General features: G+C 36.7%; 1 protein-coding gene and 1 long non-coding RNA gene across 2 annotated transcripts in view; one reads left to right on the top strand and one right to left on the bottom strand.

Moving 5' to 3' along the window:
- The window catches only part of LOC140172354 (uncharacterized), a 262997-nt gene that overhangs the window by 125779 nt on the left and 111227 nt on the right, over window positions 1-25991 (bottom strand). The window lies entirely within an intron of this gene.
- LOC140145566 (uncharacterized) lies at window positions 3366-7263 on the top strand. Its single transcript, XR_011858099.1, has 3 exons — window positions 3366-3461; window positions 4274-4419; window positions 7227-7263. It is a non-coding gene; the product is annotated as an uncharacterized lncRNA (long non-coding RNA).

Here is a 25991-nt window from a genome sequence, read left to right on the forward strand (position 1 = left end):
GGCTGTTGAAAATAACCGACCTTTGCTCAATACTGGATACAGTTGATTCATCAAAGTAACTTTCATCCAAATTTTACATTTTAAATGGAATTTAAAGCGTGCGTTGCAAAAAATGTCACCGCTGATCAAAGAAACACGATAGCTTGAGACTCTAGCCTCAAATGGAAGATGGATACTTGTACTGGTCAGCGTGAGTATTAAATGCATACAGTTGTCTCTTGAAATAGCTGCTCACCTATAGTGTAGGCCCCTATTTTGATGAAACTTAGTTTCATCAGTTTTTGGGTGAAGTAATTGTAAAATTTCGCAGAATTACAATGAATGCAGAGTCTGTGTCATGATGTGTAAGGCCCTACATCATACATGCCCTACTGGCAAATGCTGGGGAATTTCAATTGAATGAACACAGCTCTGCAAATGACTGTATGAGATCCAACTGCGATCATATCTGTGCCTATTTCAAAATACAACACAAACACATAACCTTGGAAAATGCTAAAGTAAGTTGACATGGTCGAATTCATGTCCATGTGACGCACACAGTGTACGCGGACGCTGTTGTGCAACTGTGTTCATTCAATTGAAATTCCCAGTAGCTACCCCTGGGTAGCTACCCATGCCAGACATGCATACATCATTTTGTATGCCTTGCCCAGAAGAATGGCAGTCCCTTACTCAGTCAGATTGACACAAGTGCCTGTAAAATGAGCGACATACGTCGAGCTTTGTGTTTCCGCCAAGAGCACAGATCAATACCAACAATTATTTTTATTTTTGAAAAATAGCTCTTTAGCAAGTTATTTTGTGTAGCATCATAGCAAAATATACTTGTAAGAGAGTATAAAGAGGCTGTTAAAAAACACTGAAATGTATTCATTGTTAGGCCTACAGTGTGGGGGTGGGTGGGTGGGGTGTGTGTGTGAGGGGGGGTGCATGTTAAATTGCATATTAAGCCTATGTTGAACATAAGTGTCCTATCCTACAAAAATTGCTCTGCATCAGATAAAATTGCACCACAACTTCCAAAATGAGGCGCAAAAAGTGCACCTAAAGGTAAAAACAAAACAATTTGAACACAGCATGTTGCTCATAAAGAATATTATTTTATTTTTGCTTGATTTTGACAGTGAACTAAAGCCAAGGACAAATATGTTAGTGAAGAAATTGGAGGTGATGTCCCAGCTTTTCTGCAAGCCATTTGGGTGCAAGAGCCAAACATTTTTAAGAGAAGATTGGAGAAAATGGGAGGTAAGAGCATTATACATTCATAACGGTACAAATATACAAACTAACAAAGTTCTCTCTCACAAGTTAGGTCTTCATAGTATGAACTTTCTTTCCTGAAGGAACCATGTCAACAACTCCTAGAAGAATTGCTATCTGCCTTGAAAAAGTACATACTTTTTGCCATTCTCTGTGATTCCTTTTCTTGGATTGGTACCAGATAGAAGTGATATTACCACCAAAAAGTGACATATATAATAAGTGACATATTACCACACCATGATTACCACCAACTAGTAACTAGTACCATATGTGACAGTGTTGGAGGACTCCTGACAACCTTGCACTCCGGGGGGGGCACTCACATGTTAAGGTGGTACGGGTATGTGCGGCGCTCAAGGGTCCCTTTTTCAGGCTCTCCGGCAGTTCCTTAAGCCCCACATTTGGATCTGCTCCAGTTCTTTGAGCCTCAAACTGACAATTGTAGCTCATAAAGCTCAAATTTGGAAATAATTTAGAAATTTTTAGCTCAACAGCCTATAATTTGGCCCTAATTTCAGTTCTTCAAGCCCCTATTTTGCCTGAAAATCAGTTCTTAGTTCCCAAAGTTCGGCGCTCCGCGCCGCACACCCCTACCAAAATTTAAGTTGAGTGCCCCCCCGGGCTTGCACTGGCTTCCAGTTTGCCAATAAGTACTCATTAGTACTGTTTAAAATCTACTGTTTATGTTCCTGCTCGTACCTTCAGCTCGTTTTCTGACAGTAACTGGCTCGCTATTCCAAGACATAGCTACAGAATCAGTGGCAAAAGCAGATTTGACATTGCAGCTGCTACGGCATGAAATTCGCAACATGTGAACATAAAATCTGCCACGACTCCATCCCTGTTCATGTGTTTTCTTGAACTGTTCCTTGTTTTTTACTTTTTGTGTATATTTCTTGTAAGCACCATGGTATTTTCTGGTAAATGACACCATAAAATACCTGTAAATGTAACTGTAAATGTAACCAAAGAAATGTTTGATATAAAACAGGGTTTCTAGCCATTCAGGGAATTTTCAAAAAATGGGAAAAATCAGCGGATTTGGTTGACCCAAGAACATGCAATTGTTTTTTACCCTTTAGCAGAAATTGTTGTGCAGAAAATAAAGTGTCATGCAGAAAACGTGATATCATAATTTTGCAACACACAAATTGGAATGCGATACAGTGTGCATACAGCGAGATGCACCCAAAATGTGTCACATCATAGTGAACCAATTTGACATGTTTGTAAAAGAATAGTACATCATTTATTGATATGCGAAGAAAAGTGGTATGACTGAAGAGGATGAACCTTAAATTGTATAGAAGTTCAATTTTAATTGGATATTCACTTGTAGGTGTCAAGGATATACACAAATCTTATTCCACGCATTCATACACCTCAATGGCAACCATTGAAGGGGCCATCCCACCTAAAGTTTGAAATGGTGCAGGCTTTACGGGAATTTTAAACTGATCTATCACCTGTGTGATAAAAGGATGTTGAAAGTTTACAATGCAATACAATATATAATAGATGACTATTTTGAAGCAGCGCTTTTCCACCCAATTGGGCAGTTACAACATCAGTTTGGTGTGAATGGTCCCCTGTAATGGCGGAATGAATTCTGACCATTATTTGGCTCGTCGGAATATTGTATAATTGGAGGTTAATGAATGTAATGATTCCATAATACATGGAATGTTGGGGAAAGGTTAAAGGTCATTGTGCAAGGTGACTTTAAAAGGGGTTGAATTTCCATAAAGTAATCAAAAATACACAAAAGTTGTGGCGATCAGAATACTGGAGGCAAGAAGGGGAGGGGGAGGAGGCATGTCAGGGGGGCAAATGCCCCCCCCCAAGTCAGAACTCTTGCCCCCTGTTGCCCCCAGAAAAAACCCAAAATTACGAAAATTTCCACTTTTACGGTAATTTTGCATAAACTTTGTTGATTTTGCCCCCTGAAATTCACTTTGGCCCCTAATGCCCCCCCCGAAAAAAAAAAAATTCCTGGCGCCGCCACTGGTAGACACTAACCTGTCTATTTTTTGTTTGCAGGAGCAATGTCTCCACTGACATCTTGGACAACAATAATGAGTTACCTTTTGAAGGTACCACTACAGATGGTCAATAATGAGAGTTCAGAAAGTCTTCACATGGACCTCCAGGCTCAACGTACCATCATTCAGTGTGAATGTTCTGTTAAACTCTTGGTGAGTGCACTGTGTGAGTTTGATGTTGCCAGAAAGATAACCTTGGGTGCGTTTGTAAAACCCTATGAATAGGGACTTTTGTGTGCATTTTTCCCACTAATTGGGGACTTTGCTACAAGTGGTGACGTCCCCAGTTGTAAAACTTGGGCTAGGGCTCCATGGGTGAAAATGTAAAATAAAGCATTACAACTGGGGTCTTTTTAGGGATAGGGTGAGGTCCCTGTTGTACTAAACTTGAAAACACACAGGTCCTGATTGGTAGGAGTTTGGCACATAAAAGTCCCCAGTTGAAACACAACTCATAAAAAGTCCCCGATTGTCAAAAAAAAGTCCCCAGTCGGACACACATGTATGGGGTGTATCTGTGTGTGTATCTGGTTTAATAGCATTCATACATTGGTCTACCAAAAATAACCATAGAAGCTCATAGTCAACATTTGGATACATAGAAACAATTCAAATCTTATGTTGCAACCAAAATTGGGCAATAGCTGCATTATGGGAACTTTCATGTATTGAGGATTTCTCTGTATGTATTATCTGTATTGTTTAATCATTTCATTTCATATTTCAAGCAGTAAATTATGTATTTTAAGTTAGATATTAGAAGATTCATTTACATTTAACAAGAAATGTTGGCCAGATTCATCTTGTCTTTGATGTTGTGAGCAGGCTCAGTTTAATTAATAGAGTTCTGCATATTACTTATACTCTGTTACATATGCATGGAGAATATGTACCTTGCTTTACAGTTTATTCTTTACATTTAGGTTTAGTTTCATTTATGATATTTTACTGTATTGTTTTTGTAGAAAAGTCAAGACTACAGGTGAAAACAGCCTTGTTTGTATTGCGGCATCTGAGAAGTTAATGAGGACAAAAAAAAACACCTTGATTTCACTCAAGTGATGGCCTCAGGACCAAACTGTGCAACCAGATAACTGAGTGTGCTGAATCTGTAAGTAAAGTTAAGGGTTACCACTATGTATACTTTCAGTCATCTGGGATTTGATCAATTAGTAGATAATTAAATCTGGTCAACCAGAAAAACTCACTTTTGATTAGATGGAATCACCAACGTTGCGGCCAAAACCTTTGGCCTTCAGCTGGGTGGATGATTTAGGGTCATCCGAGGTCAATCGATGAGGAAGTTGCTTGATGACCTGATCCCAACCATGTGACAGATTAACTCTAATGCCCCCGCTCCTGTTGAGGGACGGTTGTTCGGCTCGTACCCACACTGCTTCTTTGACTCCTCGTTCAAACCAACGGGGTTCATGGTCCAAAATAACAACGTCGTCAATGTCAAAACTGTGCCCGCTGCCATCAGACAGCTGAATCGTTGCCACTTGAAATGGCACGTCTTGTTGGGACATGCGACTCTGCAAGGTTAGTGATTCCATCTAACCTAAAGTGAATTTTCTGGTTGACCAGATTTAATTATCTACTAATTAATTAATTAAAGTTGAGGGTTGGTAATTTACGGTGAATATCATAATTTTAAAAATGGGAAAAATAAAGAAAGCAAATATTTTGAGAGATGTTGAGCATTGGGTTATTCCAGCAATTAAGTGCACACCTCCCAAGCTTATCCCTCCACAAAAGTCTGAATTTCCAGTCACGAATAACCACTGCAAAAACCTTGAAATCTAAAAGGCTTTGTTAAAAGTGCAAACATCCAGGAAATTTAACCACTTTCATCTTGAAATTGCGAATTCCAACCACATATTCTACACAAGGGTATATGTCACCCATCACATAAAAAGCAGCAACCACTTGGCTTCAGAAATGAAAGCGGAGATTTAAACACTATAGGATAAACTTCAATTTTAAATGACACCTTGTTGAAATCAGATACATTAAACATCTAGGCTTAAGGATGTAACAAGGATCATTGCATTTAAATTTCAGCTCAATTGAAGCAATTTGAAAACTTGACCTTTGACCCCTTTATTGCCCCTTAATGACCTTAAATGAATTTTAAAATATGTTCAACATGTATAGAATGTCATAAGGATCATTGCATTTAAATTTCAGCTCAATCTGAGCATTTTGGAAAACTTGACCTTTGACCCCTTTATGACCCCTTAATGACCTTAAATGAATCTTACAATGTTTTTCAAATGTTTAGAATGTCATAAGGATTGTTGCATATAAATTTCAGCTCAATTGGACCATTTTGGAAAACTTGACCTTTGACCCCTTTATGACCCCTTAATGACCTTAAATGAATCTTACAATGTTTTTCAAATATTTAGAATGTCATAGGATCATTGCATTTAAATTTCAGCTCAATTGGAGCATTTTGAAAAACTTGACCTTTGACCCCTTTATGACCCCTTAATGACCTTAAATGAATTTTAAAATATTTTTAAAATGTTTAAGATGTCATAGGGATCATTGCATTTAAATTTAAACTCAATTGGAGCATTTTGAAAAACTTGACCTTTGACCCCTTTATGACCCCTTAATGACCTTAAATAAATTTTAAAATATTTTAAACACGTTTAGAATGTCATAAGGATCATTGCATTTAAATTTCAGCTCAATCGGAGCATTTTCGGTTAAAATGACCTTTTTTGACCCCTGTGACCCCTTGGATGACCTCTGACGTAAAACAACCAATAACTTTTGTAGCCAGCTACCCAATACTGCTTGTGACTGAGTTTGATCAATTTACCCACACAATTTCCCTTTTTCAGGAGAAATACACAAAAAAAAAAAAGTGTCAACTTGTAATGTAATAATTATTCTCTTGAACTTGTTTTTGCAATAGATCTGCCCTTTAATTCACAATTATATTGCACACAAGATCTCATATCTGGTTGCCAGTACCGAGATGGTCGCTCTGCACAATGCTCTGAGAATTGCATCATGTTTTGTTGAATATTTTTGACTTTTAATATATATGTGACGTGTCATGTCAAAAGGAGACACTTTTGGGCAGGATTGAAAATGGAGAAATAGCCAAAAATCTGCCCGGGGTGATTTTTTTACAATTTGGGTTTGTTGCTTGAATTTGTGATGTTATTAATGTTAAATATATTGTCAGATAGTTTCAGATCGGAATATAACTGGCATCTTGTATTTTTTGAGACATTTTCAAGGTAATTCCTACTCTCAACATTGTCAATAATATTTTAAAAGGCCGATATCCCAATTTCCAATTTTATAATACCATAACTTACGAACTCAGCATCTTCGCTTAGGAATGTCTGATTTCATTGGGGAAAACGGCATTGTGGAGCAAAATATCTCTATATGTAAAAACCTTAAAATTGATAACCTGCCCAAAAGTGTCTCCTTTTGACATGACATGTCACATATATATTTGCATCATGAACATAGTATTATACTCATACGAGCTATTTTGTGCAACTTGGGAACATATTGCATTTAGCACCCATGTATTTCGAGATGTACTCAATGATAGCTGGTTCAAATTTGCGGTGCCACAAACCACTCTAGTATATACATAGCAGATAAATGCAGAAGTGCTTTTGCAAAAGATTTGCACATCAAGGGAAAGAAGGAAGGTTGCTATGTCTGCCAAGCAGGGAATTTATCCAATCTGAGATAATGATCATTTTCTGCCCAAGTTTTGTTTCAGTTCTGTGAATCAAGCAGGGCTCAAAATACTTCTTGATGATGAGGGCTATTTTGATCTGATTTCATTCAAAGTCCACTGGCTGGTAAAATCACGTGAATGTACTATTATGTGAACAATTTGATTTCATTACTGCATTTTTCTGTATTTTATTGCAGTGCCTCAGACTAAGGAAGAAAATGATTGGCGAAGCGGGCAATGGATGACATTCAGTAAACTACCAGAAACATAGCAGGTGACATCATGGTCTGAAAAAACTGAGAAACTTCACACACAGAAAATTACACACACTGCGTTAAAACAGTTTAACTTTAGAAGATGACCTATTTATAAAGTCAATGACTGTGCAGTGTGCACCAATTGTTTGAGGGTATCGTGAAAAATTAAAACCTGAATATAATGCAGTCTAAAATGCCAGATTTATTAATTATTAATATATAAAACCAGAGCGTTACGGTACCACAGCTGAACCACAGGCCTTTGCAGTATACCACTGTCCCCCGGGGGTCATACATTCTTTGGATATCTATTATCTAGATATGAAAAGGACCCAAAATAGGAATATTGACCCGAGTCTTATGATGAGTGTCTCCCCACAGAAATTATTTTCACATTCTTTACTTCTTTCTCTTTCATTTGACACCACTCGGGAGCTCATACAACCTTGGCATTTCGAGATATGAGAAGGACCCAAAATATGATTATTGACCCAGGTCCTATGAGGAGTATTACCCCGTGGGAAAATCATTTTATTATATTCTTTACTATGTTCTCTTTCATTTTACACCACTTGGGGTTCATACCTTCTTGGCTTTTGAGATAGGAAATATGAATATTGACCCGGGTCTTATGTTGAGTGCCACCCCAGTTGGAAAAATATTTTTATTATATTCTTTACTTTTTTCTCTTTAATTTGACACCACTTGGGGAGGGGGGTCATACTTTTGTGGCATTTAGAGATATGTCCATTTCAGACCAAAAGGTTAGTCAGTCAGTAAGTAAGTAAGATACACTAATGTATGCTGATACTATTTCATGGTTCAGCAAAAATATGGTACAGGGTGTATCAAAATGATTGGTACCCATAAATATCCAGTGAACATGGCCAAGTCTGCTACATCAAAATGCATCATTACATCTACATGTACCTTGTTTGTAGATGTGTGTCATTAAACAATAAATTGTAGTAATTTCAAGAGGCTCTAATGCTGAATGTGGAAGAAGCAGGTATTTGATTAGACTAACAATCTGATGGGTCCCAATCATTTTGATACACCTTGTATGGATTTCTTCATAATATTAAAACAATAACTAGCTAACGAGGAAGAGGAGGGCCATGTTTAATTGTTTTGTCTGCATTTCCACATTTACGTGCAAATTTTTTGCAGACTTTTAGTAATTAACTGCATGACTCTATGAGCTGGTAAAAAACCCCCTGGTAGCCAGGAGCCCCCCCCCCCCCTCCGCCCTTTGCTTAACCCTAACACGTCTGAGTACTACAGAATACTACTTGATATATGCGCTGTTTGTGCATGCATCCCATGTGGTGTGATGATAGGCACGGTTTTGCTGGCCAGCGAAGCCCAAGACCCATGGCAAAGTGTCGCCGACCCAGTGATTGGCATGCGAGGGGTCTCGGGTTCGAATCCCACCCAGAGCAAACAAATTCTTTTTTCTTTCTTTTCTCTCTTTATATCTTCCTTCTTTCCCTTCCCGTTGTCAAAAAGCCCCTGGCGGGTTAGGGTTAAGCTACCAAATTGAACACTGATGTTTGAAATGTATAAAGCTGCTTTTACATGGAGAGTTAAAATACGCAGGGGTTTTTCACGTCTGGTCTAGATGAGTTATGAGTGCTGCGTTGAGTCTGTTTCACATCTGGTCTAGATGAGTTATGAGTGCTGCATTGAGTCTGTTTACAAGGAGCAGTGAAACCCATGGTTAAAGTTTGGATGAAAGTTCAAAGTAGATTAAGGGACAACCATCAAAATTTCCTTTTGTTAAGGGGTACTACGCGCCTGGCCAATTTTGAGCATATTTTTACATTTTTCTCAAAAATTATAGCGCATTGGTGACAAGTAAGATATGTATATTATAGGGACAAGGACTACAACTACTGCACTGAAAATTCAGCAACTCAAGGCAAGTAGTTATTGATTTATTGATCAAATATTGGTTTTCCCTCATTTTTGACTGTAACTCCATAACTGTTGTCTGTGCTGAAATAAAATTTCCAGTGCAGTAGTTATAGTCCTTGCCCCTATAATAAACATATCTTACTTATCACCAATGCGCTATAATTTTGAGAAAAATGCAAAAATAGGCACAAAATTGGGCAGGTGTATACCCCTTAAAGTAGAAAATGATTATTAAAGGAAGGTGACCTGATATATTTGAAAAATCAAATTATTTAAAACTTGCGTATAACATAAAATGTCATCCCTTTCAAGCACTCATGCAAAAAGAAAATGTAAATGTGACTAAAATGGAATTACCAACATTTATACAGTGTGATACTGGTAGTCTACAGTGTTTTTATTAATGTAATATAATGTAATATACAGTGGCAACTCGTTAACACAAACCCTCTTAACAAGAAGTTCCTGATAACAAGAAGTATGTTTTACATTCCCAAGCATACATTTCACATGTTATTAGAACTGGATAACACGAACTCTTGATAACAAGAAGTAAAATTTGAATTCCGCACAACTTCGTGTTAATGAGTTTCCATTGTATTTATTTCAAGTAAAAGGCCCTATTTTTCTCAGAAATATTGAAATTAGAAGTTCCAACTCGCTGGATTTCCAAAGACATCATCAAAAAACTGCTGATGATTTCTTCGGATATACACCAATTTGGAATGTTAAATTTCAATGTCTATGAGAAAAATATGAGCTTTCATCTCATACCAAAATTAGCATTTTGATGAGGTAAAGTGGAGGATGAGATTTTCAATCAGGTTACCCACCTTTAAAATAATACTGTTTACTTTGGACTGAAATTTTGGCCCAAAAATATCAAAATTTTTGAACTTTCGTTGAAGGTTCGTTGTCTGTGTGGCAGGTTACATGGGAACAAGTGAACACGGAACAAGGGCACACTCCACAAGGGAACAGCCTATGGATACTGGGCCTAAGCAAGTAGGCCTATTCACTTCTTGTAAGGTCTAAATAAGATTTGTCTGTATTTTACTCTACATTATATACCGGTAATAAAGTAACTTGATTGTCCTATGAACATGCATATGGGATATGAGTACTCATTTAGAGGTCATGTCTTTCAAATTCAATGATTTAAATAAGAAATATAGCCTATATTCATCCTTACTTTTTTCTAAATAGACCAACGTGCTATGTTTGCCATAATATTACTACTGTGGGTGTGATTGATAGCTTGTGAAATATCCTGATAGAAAATTTTGAAAAACAGTGTGAAATTGGGCTAAATTACCCCAAAATGGGCTGAAAATCAAGCAGAACAATTGTGTAAATTTTTGCCATTAAAAATTATGAACTCAGGAAAAATCCAGAAGAACAAACACATGTATGCCCTAGCTACTCTCTTATTCTTGGGCACATAATCAGATTAGTGCCCTCAACCGACCAACCCTAATTTTGGAAATAAGAAAATGTGCCGAAAAGAATACCGACCCTATTTTTGGAAATTCCTGAAAAACTTCCCTCCAACTTGGTGGTTAGGTGCGACTTGGTCCAAGCCAGAGCAAGTTTGCATTTGTTAGGTTGTCCAAGTCAAATGAAATTTAAAGTTCAGATTGGGCTGTAACACGGGGAACTGCAAAGATCATCCGAGGTCAAAGGTCAGGTTAAATTTATAGTTGCTCCGATTGGCCTGTAACTCAGGTAAAATGAACCCAAGACTTGGGGAAACTGCAAAGGTCATCTGAGGTCAAATGTCAGGTCGAATTTAAAGTAGCTCCTATCAGCCTTAACTCGGGAAAATGATCCCTGACACTTGGGGAGTATCCAAGGTCAAATATTAGGTCTGATCCGATTGGGCTGTAACTTGAGAAAATTGATACCTGACACTTGGGGAGTATGAAACCGCAAAGGTCATCTGAGGTAATTGGGCTGCTAACTTGCTGAAAATGATCCCTGACACTTGGGGAGTATGAAACCGCAAAGGTCATCCAAGGTCAAAGGTCAGGACAAAATTCAAGTTGCTCGATCAGGCTGTAACTTGCTCAAAATAATCCCTCGACTTCGGGAGTATGAAACTGCAAATGTCATCCCAAGGTTAAGGGTCAGGTAGGGCTCAAACTCGGTGACAACAAACCTCATGACCAGGGGTACATTTTGGAACATTTTGCAGGAGTCAGATCAAAGGTCATCTGGGGGCAAATCTTAGAATTGCATTTTCAGGAGATCTGTATGGAGCCCATGGCTCAAACTCGGTGACAACAAACCTCATGACCAGGGGAACATTTTTGGAACATTTTGCTGGGATCAGATACCTCCAAAACACCAACATGCCCCAGCTAGGTTTGTTTTCTAGTATGTAATAATATATGGAACACACTTATGGGTGCCATTTGAATAAAAAGCTTATGAAAATAGTATGGAAACCTTTAAACATGCAAAATTTCCTGCTACGCTGGCAAGCTGCTTTCGTAATATATCAAAACCATTAACATTTACAAACTGGGATATCAAAAACATCTCAAAATTTGTGCAGTATTTTCCAAGCGTTTGTTATGAATGAACTGAAGGACACAGGTACTGCTTGAGCTGGCTTCACTGCTAAAAATGGTCCAACGTATGGATTTTATGTGTAAAAAGTTCCGTGTTTGATCCATGTGTTAGTTGGATGCACACATTGATAAGCTTTGATGGGAGGATCATACAGGCTGTATCAAAATGATTGGTACCCATACGTTTTCATGTTTATTGACAAGCCTGCATCTCCCAAATTGGATCACAGTAAAATGGCCTTAATTTGTAGTTTATTATCGTTCACATTATTTGTCCACAAATTAGGTACATCTATGTTGCATTGTGTTGCGGCAGTCCTGTCCATAATCCCTGAAAACTGACGGGTACCAATCATTTTGATACACCCTGTAGCAAGTCGCTGCTTGTCTAAGGAACTGATCACAAAAAGTAGGGTTTTGGGAACTAAAAACGTCCCAAGAACTCAAAAATGGAGGTCTTCAGAACTAATAAATATAATTATGGTTAATGAAATAAGCACTGGACACATTCTTTTGCTTTGATCTACTTTATATTCAAGGCACATTAAAATCAAGCTGAAATACTGAAATGCTATTAGATGATAAGAATTTGACTTTGTCAAAACATCATCTTCATAATTTCAGCTTCAGACTAATGTTTTATCATCATCATCATCATCATCAAAACCCAAAATAAGCAAATCTCTTCATACTTTATTTATTTCCTTTCCTTATTTTGTAAACATTAGGCTTTGTAACAAGTAGCCTAATCATGTGTAAAAAAATAAGTACATATTTAGTAACTATAATTTACATGAGGAAACACATTAGAACATATATACATACATATTTCAAGTATTTTATTTGATAAGTGCAATTATACAGGGTGGTCCAAAAAAAACTTTACCCAATTTGAAAGGTTCAGTTCTCGAAGTTTTGAGCAGCTATTCTCAAAAATGTTACATATCTTAAAAATATAGCTTTCTAAGAATATGTGGAAAAATGAGAAAAAGAAGCCAAAGTAACAAAATGGCAGCAGTTTTATGTCAGAGGGTCGAAAATCACCTTGTCCACACGAAATTCAATGGGATGTATCCGATTACCAACAGGGATACACTAGGCATGCATATTGGTAAACAACCTCCGCTTGTCATTCAAAATTTTACATGCATGAGCTTAATTTTTATAATCCAAGATATTAATCCTCACAATTTGATTGCATATTGTGACTGTGGATTTCTAGACGGGATTTCAAGGTGTCAAGATATGGCAATTTACAATACAAGACATGATTTTTTGGCAGAAGTATACTTAATAACAGATATATTTTTTTGACTTGTCAGAATCCCACCCAAACCTATCATAAGAAGTACATTACTATTAGTAACTATTATTATTATGTTGAATAGATGTGAAGGACTGAGTGGACGTAATAGAACTGGCGAACTACTGCCTAATACTCCATACTCAAGCTATATAATCATGCATATTTTTTTTTGGGGGGCTTTGGGCGCCAGCTCCCGACGAGTCCTGCTTTTTTTAAATCACATTTTGGGTCAAAAGCAGGGGCGGCAAAATCGAAGGGACGGTGGGAAGAAGGGGCGGCAAAAAGAGGGGTGGAGGCAGAAGAAGGGGCGGCAAAAAGAATTAGTAAAGAAAAAAGAGTGGAAAATGTGAAAAAATTGTACTATACATCAAAATGTGTTGCTTTTGGGGCGGTAGCGCCTATAAATCCTTTTTTTTTTTTTTTTTTTGGCTCTTCACTTTTCAAACGACCGTAAAAAATTGGGGCAACCTTTTCGGGCTGTTGAGGAAGGGCTTTTCTTCAGCCCCCGGGAAAAGGCGGCCACGATGCGCCACTGATAATACGCAACAGTTTGCCTCGCATGGCGTTTCAAATTGTTTTTGCATATTTTTATGAAAATCTTTTTCAGAGTATTGTGATTGATTTGTTAATTTCATAATTCTTTGTCAATCACGGAATTGAAGTTCGGGTACATTATTGTATCTAGCATGAATAGTAAGGATTAACATCTTGGATTGTAATTTATTCATGCATATAAAACATTTATTACTTTTGAATGACAAGCCGAGGGTGTTTACCCATTAGCCCTAATGCAATGCGGATAGTAATTGGGTACATCCCATTGATTTATTGCGTGTGGACAAAGTGATTTTCGACCCATTTTTAGACAGATATATATTTAAAATATGTAACAATATTGGGAATGACTGCTCTGAATTCTGAGAAATTAAGCTTTCAAAGTGGGTAAAGTGCTTTTTGGACCACACTGTATGCAAAATACAGAACACCACATAAAGCTCGCAGAGCAGGCAGCAAATTCAAAATCTAATTACAAGCAAAAAGTGAGAAACCATGGAAAGCACATGAAAAGCAAAAATCCAAACCATGGCAAAGAGCAAACCCATAGCCAAGCAAATGGCAACCAGAAGAGCGAAAACTAGCTCGGTGCATTGACCGCACAGACCAGTGGTGTAGCGTCATAGGGGCACATGTCCCCCCAATCAATCTGAAATTTTTAAAATCCCATAGGAAAATTGCAGAAAGACGACTTGTACCCCCAATCAGATCCGGTGCCCCACCAATCATGGTCGGTGCCCCCCCCCCCCAATGTGATGGCACACACTACGCCACTGGCACAGACATGCATTTGCCACACAAATTTTGAGCCAATGGCAGCACTGATGCTCAAATACTTAGCAATGGCTTTGAAATTCAACTATATATGCCTTTTTCAATTGTTCATGAAGGATGTGTAAGTCCGGTTTTCTATGTACATAATGACATACATACACACCTACACACATACGCCCCTACAGTAATATTGAATTTTAAAAAAATTCCCCAAATATATTATTGTTATATTTAATTCATCCAGTAAAAAATATCAGCAGACCTGTAAAAAGGCAGGCAAACCTGCTTGGCCACTTAAAGGCACACTATAGAACATCTTAAATTGTGATATGATCTGGTCCATGGAGGCCAAACACGGCAAATTTGAAATTGAGATATGGAGTAACTAGAGCAGTTACCGCACCATAGCTGAACCATGGGCCATTGACAGCGGTTTCTGAGAATTGAAAAAACAAGAAAAACATGAAAATTGAAGGAAAAAACTGGGGGAATCCACATTGTCATCCACTACCTTGATCTCAAGGGCTTAACACCCAAGCAGGTCCACTAAGTCGTAGTGACCACACTTGGAGGTTCCTCTTCGTACAGCATGAAGTGGGCTGTCGAGTTCAAACGTGGAAAGGAGAGACTGGAATACAATCCCTGCCCAGGAAAGCCAGCCACCATCCCCACAGGGTCTAAATTGACAATTCTTAGAAACTGCTGACTGTCAAGGTTCAATTGTCTCTAACAGAAAAACTAGAAAAAAAAATTACTTCAAACTTTCTGTGTAATCATTCAGTGAACTGCAAAGAATATCAGTTAACAACTGTATAGCTCATCTTCTACCTTAGGTCACAAACTTATCAATTGCCCCTCATATCTACTGAAGATAGCACATGAATACAAAACAATCAAAGTGCTCTTTAGCAGACAGCACCTATATGGCATACAAACCGATCCAAGTGTTATCTTCAATAGATAGCATATGTGAAATACAAAACAAACTATGTGCTATCTTCAGTAGATAGTATTAGGTATGTCACAGTGGCTGCACAATAATTCTGCTACACTGTGCATGCAAGCATAACAGTGAATTGAAAAGGGCACGCTTCAAATTTGGCAAATTTTAGAAAACATCCATGTCGATAAATGAATTTATTCATATGCTTCATTTATCCAAATTGTTTAAATTTTTAATATATGATGTGTGAAACCTTTCCGAGGCTAACATCGGGTCCTCAAAAATTAAAAATTGTTTTGTTTAAGAGCTACTGCCTGTTTTTAGGATTTTTGAAGATCGCTCATAAATCAGTAAATATAGGCCTATTGAAGTAAAGGAACTACCACCATTTAGCTGAAATACTAATCTTTCTTAGCATGTAAATTAATTCCGTCGACAACAAATGAAACACTTCCCTAAAACCAGTTGAAGCAAAACAATAATCAATGTTTTTTTTAGGGAGTAATTTTCCAAACCACAATAGCTCTAAGCCATTGTGTGTGTCCAAGGCCATACTATTTTTGTATACGGTACACGGTACAGTAAAATTGCTGTTCACTTTACCGATTGTCCTCCCATGTTAATCCAGATGACAAAATGTTAATTTAAAGTCTCATTGCAACTGAATTTTAATTTTTACTTTTCGGACTTGGCTTTGAGTAATGGTGACACATACCATGTTTACAGTAAAAATGAAAATTATATTCTAGACACCCTCAAAATGTCAAACTTTTTATTTTTTTTGTATTGTTTTTAAATAATTAACTGCAGTTCATTTATTCAAGCTCATAACAGGATCATACTTAAAAAAATTATGATGAATGAACAGACGTTCATTAAATATTGAAAAAAAACCTAAAATTACTCATGCCTAATTTACATAATAATATCATAAATACATAATTAGCTGTAATTACCTAATTTGCATAATTAATTACTTTTGTGTATTTTTTGTTATCAATTGAAAGAACGTTGTATACATATGTGTGCAAAAAAAACCCGCACCTTTATATCATGTACGGTTTTCTATTGGCATCAATTTTGCATATTAATTAGCTGAACTTAGTCATTTTTTGAGATTTAATTTGTCTGCAGATTGGCCAAAATTGCTAAAATAGTATATTTGGTTAATTTATTATGATTATTCAATGATAGATTTTTTAATTTTGTTTTCTGTAACTTGAAGTCAGGAAAGATAGGCATTTAACATGTGATATTTAAATTAACGCTGCTTTTTCAAGCAAGCGTCCAAATATACCTTCAAAATCTCGAAATGTGCCAATTTTGTCATTACAGCCATTTGTGGCAGGATTTCATTCCATCTACGAGCATCTTTAAATTGACACTACATCACAATGCATTGACCGATTTTAATTCTGTTTTTTGATTTTTGATGCTTTAACCCTAACAGAACTAGGACTCACTAAAGCTCACTATTAAAACCGCTCTGCGTGCACAGATTCCACGGGACTTGATGCCTTAATCAGACCAAGTCATATATACCCAGGGAATCGTTTAACGTCACCTGTGTAGCTACATGCTGGGGATCTTCTGCGTGACATGCGAGGGGTCCGAGGTTCGAATTGCCAAGTGACTTTCTTCTTCATCTTCTCTCCTTTTTCGTTCCTTCTTTTCCTTCCGATAGCCAAAAAACCACAGGCAGGGTTAGGGTGAGTGACCCTGCATATTTTCCCTATATGCCTTCTTAACCCTAACAGAACTAGGACTCACTAAAGCTCACTATTAAAACCGCTCTGCGTGCACGGATTCCACGGGACTTGATGACGCAATCAGACCAAGTCATATATACCCAGGGAATCGTTGGCCGGGCCAACGACACCTGTGTAGCTACATGCTGGGGATCTTTCGTGGCATGCGAGGGGTCCGAGGTTGAATCCCGGGGTGCCAAGTGACTTTCTTCTTCATCTTCTCTCCTTTTTCGTTCCTCTTTCCCTTCCGATAGCCAAAAAACCTCGGGTAGGGTTAGGGTTAATAAAGCTCAATAATGTAGGAACATTAAATAACGTGTTTCTGCTGCGATTATTTTTGAGGTGATATGCCTAATAGTATGCATGTAATACAAAACAACAATCTAAGTTATGATCTTCAGTAGTAAGCACGTGTGTAATACAAAATCTACCTGGTACATTCTATCTTCAGTAGTAAGCATGTGTGTAATACAAAATCTACCTGGTACGTGCTATCTTCAGTAGATAGCACATGTGTAATACAAAACAATGTAAGTGATATCTTCAGTAGTAGTTGCATATGTTTCACACAAAACAATTTAGATGATAATATTAAGTGCTAGTGACAAACCAGCAGTGGCGTAGCAAGCACATTTTCAGAGGGTGGGCAAATAGGGGGAAAGGGGAGCCAACTTTTAAGGGGGGGCAAAGATTGACAGAAATGGTCAAAATGAAGGAAAAACTTATCTTCAGTAGATAGCATGTGTAAAATACAAAACAAACTACAAGCTATCTTCAATATATAGCATGCATGTAATACAAAACGACAATCTAAGTTGTGATTTTAAAATCTTATCGGGGATATGTTCATTCAAGTGAAATGTTTACTAAAAGGCCATGTGGCGTGAACTAATAATAGCAAAAATTATACATTTTCTGAAAGAGGAAAGTCTAATCTTTCCCAAAATAAAAGGCAAAAATATGGAGTAACTAGAGCGGTTACCACACCATAGCTGAACCATGGGCCATTGAGAGTCAGCGGTTTCTGAGAATTGGGGAAATTCAGCCAATCCATGAGTGCCATCTACTACCTTGGTCTCAAGGGCTTAACACCGAGCACATAATCTACTGAAGATAGCACATGTATACAAAACAATTGAAGTGCTATCTTTAGTAGACAGCACCATTATGGCATGCAAAACGATCCAAGTGTTCCCTTTAGGAGGCTTTTAGTTTAAAAAAATTAATTGAGGTGTGTGATAAATAAAAACTTGTGAGGAGTGCTATTTTGTGAATCATGAGTGTTAAGCTTAAAGATTAAGGAGTGTGATAAATCACACTCATTTAAGGAGTGTTGTGGAGTGAGATCACACTCGCACTCCTTAAAACTCAAAGCCTGCTTTAGTAGATAGCATATTTGAACTACAAATCAAACTATGTGCTACTATTCATTTGTAAGCACTCTTTAGCAAAGTCATAGCTCATTGAAAATAGTAACCTTTTGCACAAGATTTGCAATTTAAGAGCCAGTCTTCCTTATTATGTACCAACTGCGATACAAAAAATAATTAAATTTTCTCTACAAAATTATATTGGTACATATTAACACCAACAACTCACATGTACAATATGAGCATGCACAGCACTCTCATTCAGCTTTAAAAAATCTTGAAATTTCGGCCTCTCTGAGCCTAATGGCAAACTTTGGAGGGGCATAACATCTTGCGAAATCATCATCCCAACCTGCGTTTTGCATTTTCTTGAAGTACCAAATGGTTACATCACAAAAACCAAGAAAAAAAGTTCTTGATGGCGCATAAAAACAACAAATCCAATGTTTTGATGAAAAGCGCCTCAGGCAAACTTCAAAGCATCATAATGGGCCGCGCCATTGAGATCCCAAGTCGGAACAAGTTTGTAATTAAAGACCTTCATGGTAAGTTTCATTTTCCAGCAAAAACTTTTTTGGATTTTGATGGCGCACAGATTTAATAAAGGTCAATGGTCAAAATTCCCTATTTTCGGGCATTTTTACGTGCCTTTATTTCTGCGCGTCAACATCACCTGACTTTCAGAATAGCAACTCATTAAAGAAGGCATAATTCTCTGTCAATTAATATAAAAATTAGCTTGGAATCTCTTGATCTTCATATTTTAATGATTTTTTGAAAATTGACTTAGCCTCATTGTGGAGGTCAATTTGACCTCAATTCCTTTGAACAATGATGCAGCGTAATGTGGGCTTTTTACTGCATTACAAAAAGATACGCCAACAAGATCCCAATTTCATTTTTCATTTTTTAGCTTCTTAACTGATATAATAGAGGTCAAAGTTCATACTTTGTGCCAAATTGGCATTATATTGCCTTATGTGCAGCATAATATGGTATAGATGATAAGAATTCTGTACAGACTTTGTCAAAACATCATAAACTGTATCATCTTCATAATTTTAACTTCAGACTAATGTTTTATCATCATCATCAAAACCCAAAATAAGCAAATATTGGGTGTATCGAGGTGGAAACTGCATAGATGCATTTATAAGAGAATCGTTTTCATAGTCAAACCTGTCTTCAGTAGATATCATGCATGTAATACAAAGCAACAATCTAAGTTATGATCTTCAGTAGTAAGCATGTGTGTAATACAAAATCTACCTGGTACGTTCTATCTTCAGTAGTAAGCATGTGTGTAATACAAAATCTACCTGGTACATGTGTAATATAAAACAATGTAAGTGATATCTTCAGTAGTAGATTGCATGGGTTTCACAAAAAACAATTTAGATGCTAATATTAAGTGCTAGTGACAAACCAGCAGTGGCGTAGCAAGCACTTTTTCAGAGGGTATGCAAATAGGGGGGCAAGGGGAAGCCATCTTTTAAGGGGGCAAAGATTGACAACAATGGTCAAAAATGAAGAAAAAAAACTAATCTTCAGTAGATAGCATGTGTAAAATACAAAACAAACTACGTGCTATCTTCAGTAGATAGCATGCATGTAATACAAAAGCGACAATCTAAGTTATGATTTTAAAATCTGATCGGGGATATGTTCATTTCAAGTGAAATGTTTACAAAAGGCCATGTGTCGTGAACTAATAATAGCAAAAATTATACATTTTCTTTCAAAATAAAAGGCAAAAATATGGAGTAACTAGAGCGGTTACCACACCATAGCTGAACCATGGGCCATTGACAGTTAGCGGTTTCTGAGAATTGAAAAAAAAATCATGAAAATTGAAGGTAAAAACGGGGAAATTCAGTCAATCCGCAGTGCCATCCACTACCTTGGTCTCAAGGGCTTAACACCCAAGCACATAATACCCTTGTATCTACTGAAGATAGCACATGTATACAAAACAATCAAAGTGTTATCTTTAGTAGACAGCACCATTATGGCATGCAAAAGGATCCAAGTGTTACCTTTAGCAATTATTAATTGAGGTGTGTGATAAATAGCACACCTCAATCTTGTGAGGTGTGCTATTTTGTGAATCATGAGTGTTAAGCTTAAAGATTAAGGAGTGTGATAAATCACACTCCTTATGATCATTTAAGGAGTGTTGTGGAGTGTGATCACATTCGCACTCCTTAAAACTCAAAGCCTGCTTTAGTAGATAGCATATTTGAAATACAAATCAAACTATGTGCTACTATTAATTTGTAAGCACTCTTTAGCAAAGTCATAGCTCATTGAAAATAGTAACCTTTTGCACACGATTTGTAATTTAAGAGCCAGTCTTCCTTATTATGTACCCAACTGCGATACAAAAAATAATTGAATTTTTTCTAAAAAATTATATTGGTACATATTAACACCAACAACTCACATGTACAATATGAGCATGCACAGTGCCTTCATTCAGCTGAAAAAAATCTTGAAATTTCGGCCTCTGTGAGCCTAGTTTACAAATGGCAAACTTTGGAGGGCATAACATCATCATCCCAACTCATGCGTTTTGCATTTTTTTTTGAAGTACCAAATGGTTACATCACAAAAACCAAGAAAAAAAGTTCTTGATGGTACATAAAAACAGCAAATCCAATGTTTTGATGAAAAGCGCCCTCAGGCAAACCTCAAAGCATCATAATGGGCCACGCCATCGAGATCCCAAGTCCAAACAAGTTTGTAATTACAGACCTCCATGGTAAGTTTCATTTTCCAGCAAAAACTTTTTGGATTTTGATGGCGCACAGAGTTAAAAAAATAAAGGTAAAAGGTCAAAATTCCCAATGTCATGAACAAAGACAAGGGATCCACTTTACTTATAAGTCATGTGAATGATCCACTCCTGCCTAATCGACACCATCTTCAGTCAGGATACATCCAAAATTAGAACATTTCCACTTTTTGCAGCTATTTTGCACAAAATTTGTTGATTTTGCCCACCCTCTTACTGAAATTCACTTTGCCCACCCCTGAAATTCACTCCCCAATAAAATTAATTGTGCTGTCACTGACCATGATAGGTGAAACCGTCAAGAATCAATTTTGATCAGAAGACAAGGACCCAATGTCATGAACAAAGACAAGGGACCCACTTCATAAGTCATGTGCATGATCCACTCCTGCCTTATAAGACACCACCTTCAGTCAGGATACATCCAACTGGAGGAATCACCAATCATCATTTTGATGATGCCCATCGATCATGATCAGTGGCGGAACTACAGGGGGCAGGACGGCATTTCACCAAAATTAGAACATTTCCACTTTTTGCAGCTATTTTGCACAAAATTTGTTAATTTTGCCCACCCCTCTTACTGAAATTCACTTTGCCCACCCCTGAAATTCACTTTGCCTCCCCCCAATAAAATTCATTGTGCTGTCACTGACCATGATAGGTGAAACCGTCAATGGCAAGTGAAAGTTTTGGTTTTGTTCAAAAGAAACCTTTCATATTGTCTACCAATAACCTTGATGAATTTATTTATATAGCTAGCACCTGTGCTATCTTCAGTAGATAATACCTGTTTAATACAAAACAATCTATCTATATATATATATATATGGTCATTTTCACGGTAAAGGGTGCAACTTTAGATTTTTAACATTTTGATCCGTTGTGTTCTAATAAAGCCACAGAATTCCATGATTTTTGGCCACATAAGTCATCTAGTTAGCAGCTACCTTGGGTAGCATAATCATCTTCGGGAGTTACTGCGTTCAGTTTTAGCAGGCTTAAATGTACCTAATATTGCCATTTTGAAAAACTATAAAAAACAGTAACATTTTGTAAAACCCTGTGTTTTCTTCAGTTAGTTCATGGATAATTTTTCTTATCCTGAAAGTACGGTCATATGTTCAGTAAACACTGCCACATTAGATTTAATTGTGAACAGCCCTGTATTTTTGAGAACCGGGCTTGAGATTTGTCGTTCGAGGCTTCATTTTCCGTCAACAATTGTTAACAAACTTTGTGGGTATAGCTTTGGTTCATAATTCTTGGTTATTTCTTCACTTCTTGATTCATAACAGTTGATATCTTAACTTGAAATGGGTAACAAAAATTAGTCGATTTGCAAGCTTTTAAAATTTTTATAAAATCTTGACTTCAAAGAGCCAATTTTCCGTTAACTTTTTGAAGCCTCGAAACAAACTGTTCAGCAAGCTTGGGCAAATATAAATAAAAGAGCTCATCCAATCTATTTATCAAAATGTAGCAAAGTAGATCCTCAAGTCACTTGTTTTTAAATCGTGGAGATATATATCACCGTTTGAAAATGGGACCCAATACAAACTTTCCGTTAACAATTGAAGCCTCCGAAACAAATGAAGCCTCTAAAACAACAATAAGGTTAATTATCATCTATGCATATCTAAATTGGTGTGTTCCATATTGATATCTGCATTGTAATTGTTACATGGTATGTGCAGAATGTCATAAATTTAAAAAAAAATTGATATTATGGTTAATGTTTGAAAAATATACTGATATTGCATGTGTCTAACAGGGAAGAGAATCCAACTCACTCGTGATTAGCTAGTGTTTTTCATTAAGTATGCAAGGTTGTGCATTTGCATTGTATTTTGAAATAAGATGGGGATATGTTCATTCAAGTGAAATGTTTACTATAAGGCCATGTGTCATGAACTAATAATATCAAAAATTATACATTTTCTGGAAGGAAAAATGGTATCTATATACAGTAGTAGGGGCAAGTCTTAAGCAGTCCAAGCAGTATTCTTGTACAGTCCTCATCTCTAATGAAAATTTTGTGTATCATAACGATACATCAACTTGGTGCAACCTTATCAAAGTTTACAATTTTAGATGAGCCATTGCCCCACTTTGCACCAATAAGGTTGTTTTTCATAGGTGCTATGGTTTTGATGCTACATATTTTTGATGAGAAGCTACTTTGTGACAACTTTGTGATAAAGTTAAAACTTTATTTTGTTTTCAAATTTAAAAGAAGAAAATATGATGCAAAGTGAAAAGTGGCAGTTATGAATGTGGTTAATGACTTTGCATCAGGTATTTTGAGGGTATTGTAAAATATCTAAACATTGTGCTTTGCACTGCTCCTGATATTTTTTGATTCCAAAGCACAATGTTTTAAATAAAATTATTTTACAATACCCTCAAGATGAATGATGCACAGTCATTAACCTCTAAACAAAATGGACTATATTCAGTAGCACCTGTGTAATACAAAACAATTAAGTAGATAGAATCTGTTAAAATAATAACATATGTGATGCGATCAAGCAAAATCAGTCGGAACTCGGAAATATCGATTTTGAGATATAGCCACACAAAGTAAATATTTCCTTTTGTTTCTGGTTGCTTTGGAAACTCTTTAGTTGCTCATATCTTTGGAATTGGTTGTTCAATTTCAATGCTGTTTTCTGCAAAATCCAGATTTGTAAATGTTTTACTATCCTATAAGAAACAGAAAATTTAATATTTCCAAGTTCCAACTGATTTTGCTTGATTACATCACATATTAATAACAAATTACAATATTGCTATGATCTTCAGTTGACAGCATGTGTGGAATGAACTACTTGGCATAGCTTCAGTAGATAGCATACAGACTATCTTGATAGCATATGAAACATACTTAGCATTAGCTTCAGTAGACAGCATGCAGACTATCTAAGTGCTACTTTTAGTGGGATAATTTTGAGGAGATGAGTTTACAGGAGCTTGCAGTGATTATAGTTCTGTTCTAGACTATTTTAGTCTCAATTCCATGAGACTATTAAAACCGAACTACCAAGCAGCCCTATATGAATATTCTTAAGGAACGCTTCCTTTCTTCCGGTATAAGGTAGGCTAGCAAGTGGATGTCATCAAGCGCCCATCACCTCTATGGAATTCTCCTCTTTTGAGACAAACAGCTGCACCTCTTGTGTTCGACGCATTGTGATTTTGGTATGGCGAATATGATCACCTGTGATAAAATGAAGATTTATGGAAATTAAAATTAATAAAATAACAGCTCAGTGGTTAGCCCATCTTTCTTGGAATCATCAGGCTTTCAGTTCAAGTCTATCACATAACACAATACATAATATAGGTTTTTTACTCTTGTTACTCTCGTTAAGAGTTTAAGTAATGTTGTTTGTTTAAACTTGCATTTAATTAACAAAATTAAGTTCTTGATTTGAGATTAATGACTAGATATGATTTTATTGTAGTTCAAATGACAAATTTCAATGTAATGCTGTTTATTTTTTTTCCTATACGATACAACCCGAAGGTGGAGTGCACTGTGATGGAAAAAAATAATGTGCAAGGGCATCAGTATTTTGACTGCTCAGTGCCAGAAGTAGGTAAGCGCAATAGCTGCCCTGTGAACATTTTGGCAGTTTACACACAGTACATTGTACTCATACTTCACATGGCAGCTATTGCACTTACCCACTTCTGGCACTGAGCAGTCAATTTGGCATTTGAACATCAACAAACTTGTTTCAAACAAGCCCCATACTAAATAGGGACAGGTACTAGGTACATGTAGCAATCAGTAACTATTGATGTGACGGGTCACATATTCTTTATATTTTAAAAAAAGGTGAGGAATGGCATCCTGGGCAAGTTTGGCAAGAAATGGTGAGGTACTAAATTCCAGCAATTAACATTGTTATCATGTTGACTCAATTGGTCATAACCTTCCTGGGCTGTCTGGCAGGAATTACTGTAATAAAAATTAAAATTGTTAATGACCAGTCAAGATTAATAGGAAAATATTCACGGGAAAATTTTCTGGACATGTGATACCCATGGGCGCAGAACATATTAGCATTATGGAATGTGACCCCGAGCACAGCGGTGGTCTTCCAATGTATTTGAATAGGAAGAATTTAACTTCTCCTTGGATGCAAAATAAGTTACTTGTCCGAAGTTTATAATATATTATAACAAGAGTTTCCGTAGATAAATATTTTTTTCCGTAGGTAAATATTTTTGAAATTACGTTTTGATGATATTGTGAAGAAATCAATAATTTTGCAATGCTCGAATTTCTATCGAAACTGCGGCCAAAACTAATTTTTCAATTCAAAATAACTAAGACTTGAATAGCGAGGTCACCGCCAGGTCAGGTCAGAGATCAGGCTCAAGGTTACACTTACATTGATACGCATTGGTCACGTGTCCAATTTTCCCGTGAAAATTTACCTATTAATCTTGACTGATGACCAATTGAGTCAACATGATAACAAAGGTGTCAATTGGGTGCTACTTATGGGTGCACACCACCAAATAGATTTCCTATTCATTTATGTGTTAAAAGGTATGGATGAATTGGCCGTTTTCTCATTGTTAACCCTCCCTGGTTCATTCAAAACACCATTTTACCTAATGTTTATGATATCTTCTACAATATAACCAACAAATATTGGGTAGGTAAGCAGCTCAATGGTTCTTACAATAAAAACACTGATTTTTTTTTAC

Source organism: Amphiura filiformis, chromosome 2, assembly GCF_039555335.1.
Source record: "Amphiura filiformis chromosome 2, Afil_fr2py, whole genome shotgun sequence".
Lineage (NCBI taxonomy): Eukaryota > Metazoa > Echinodermata > Ophiuroidea > Amphilepidida > Amphiuridae > Amphiura > Amphiura filiformis.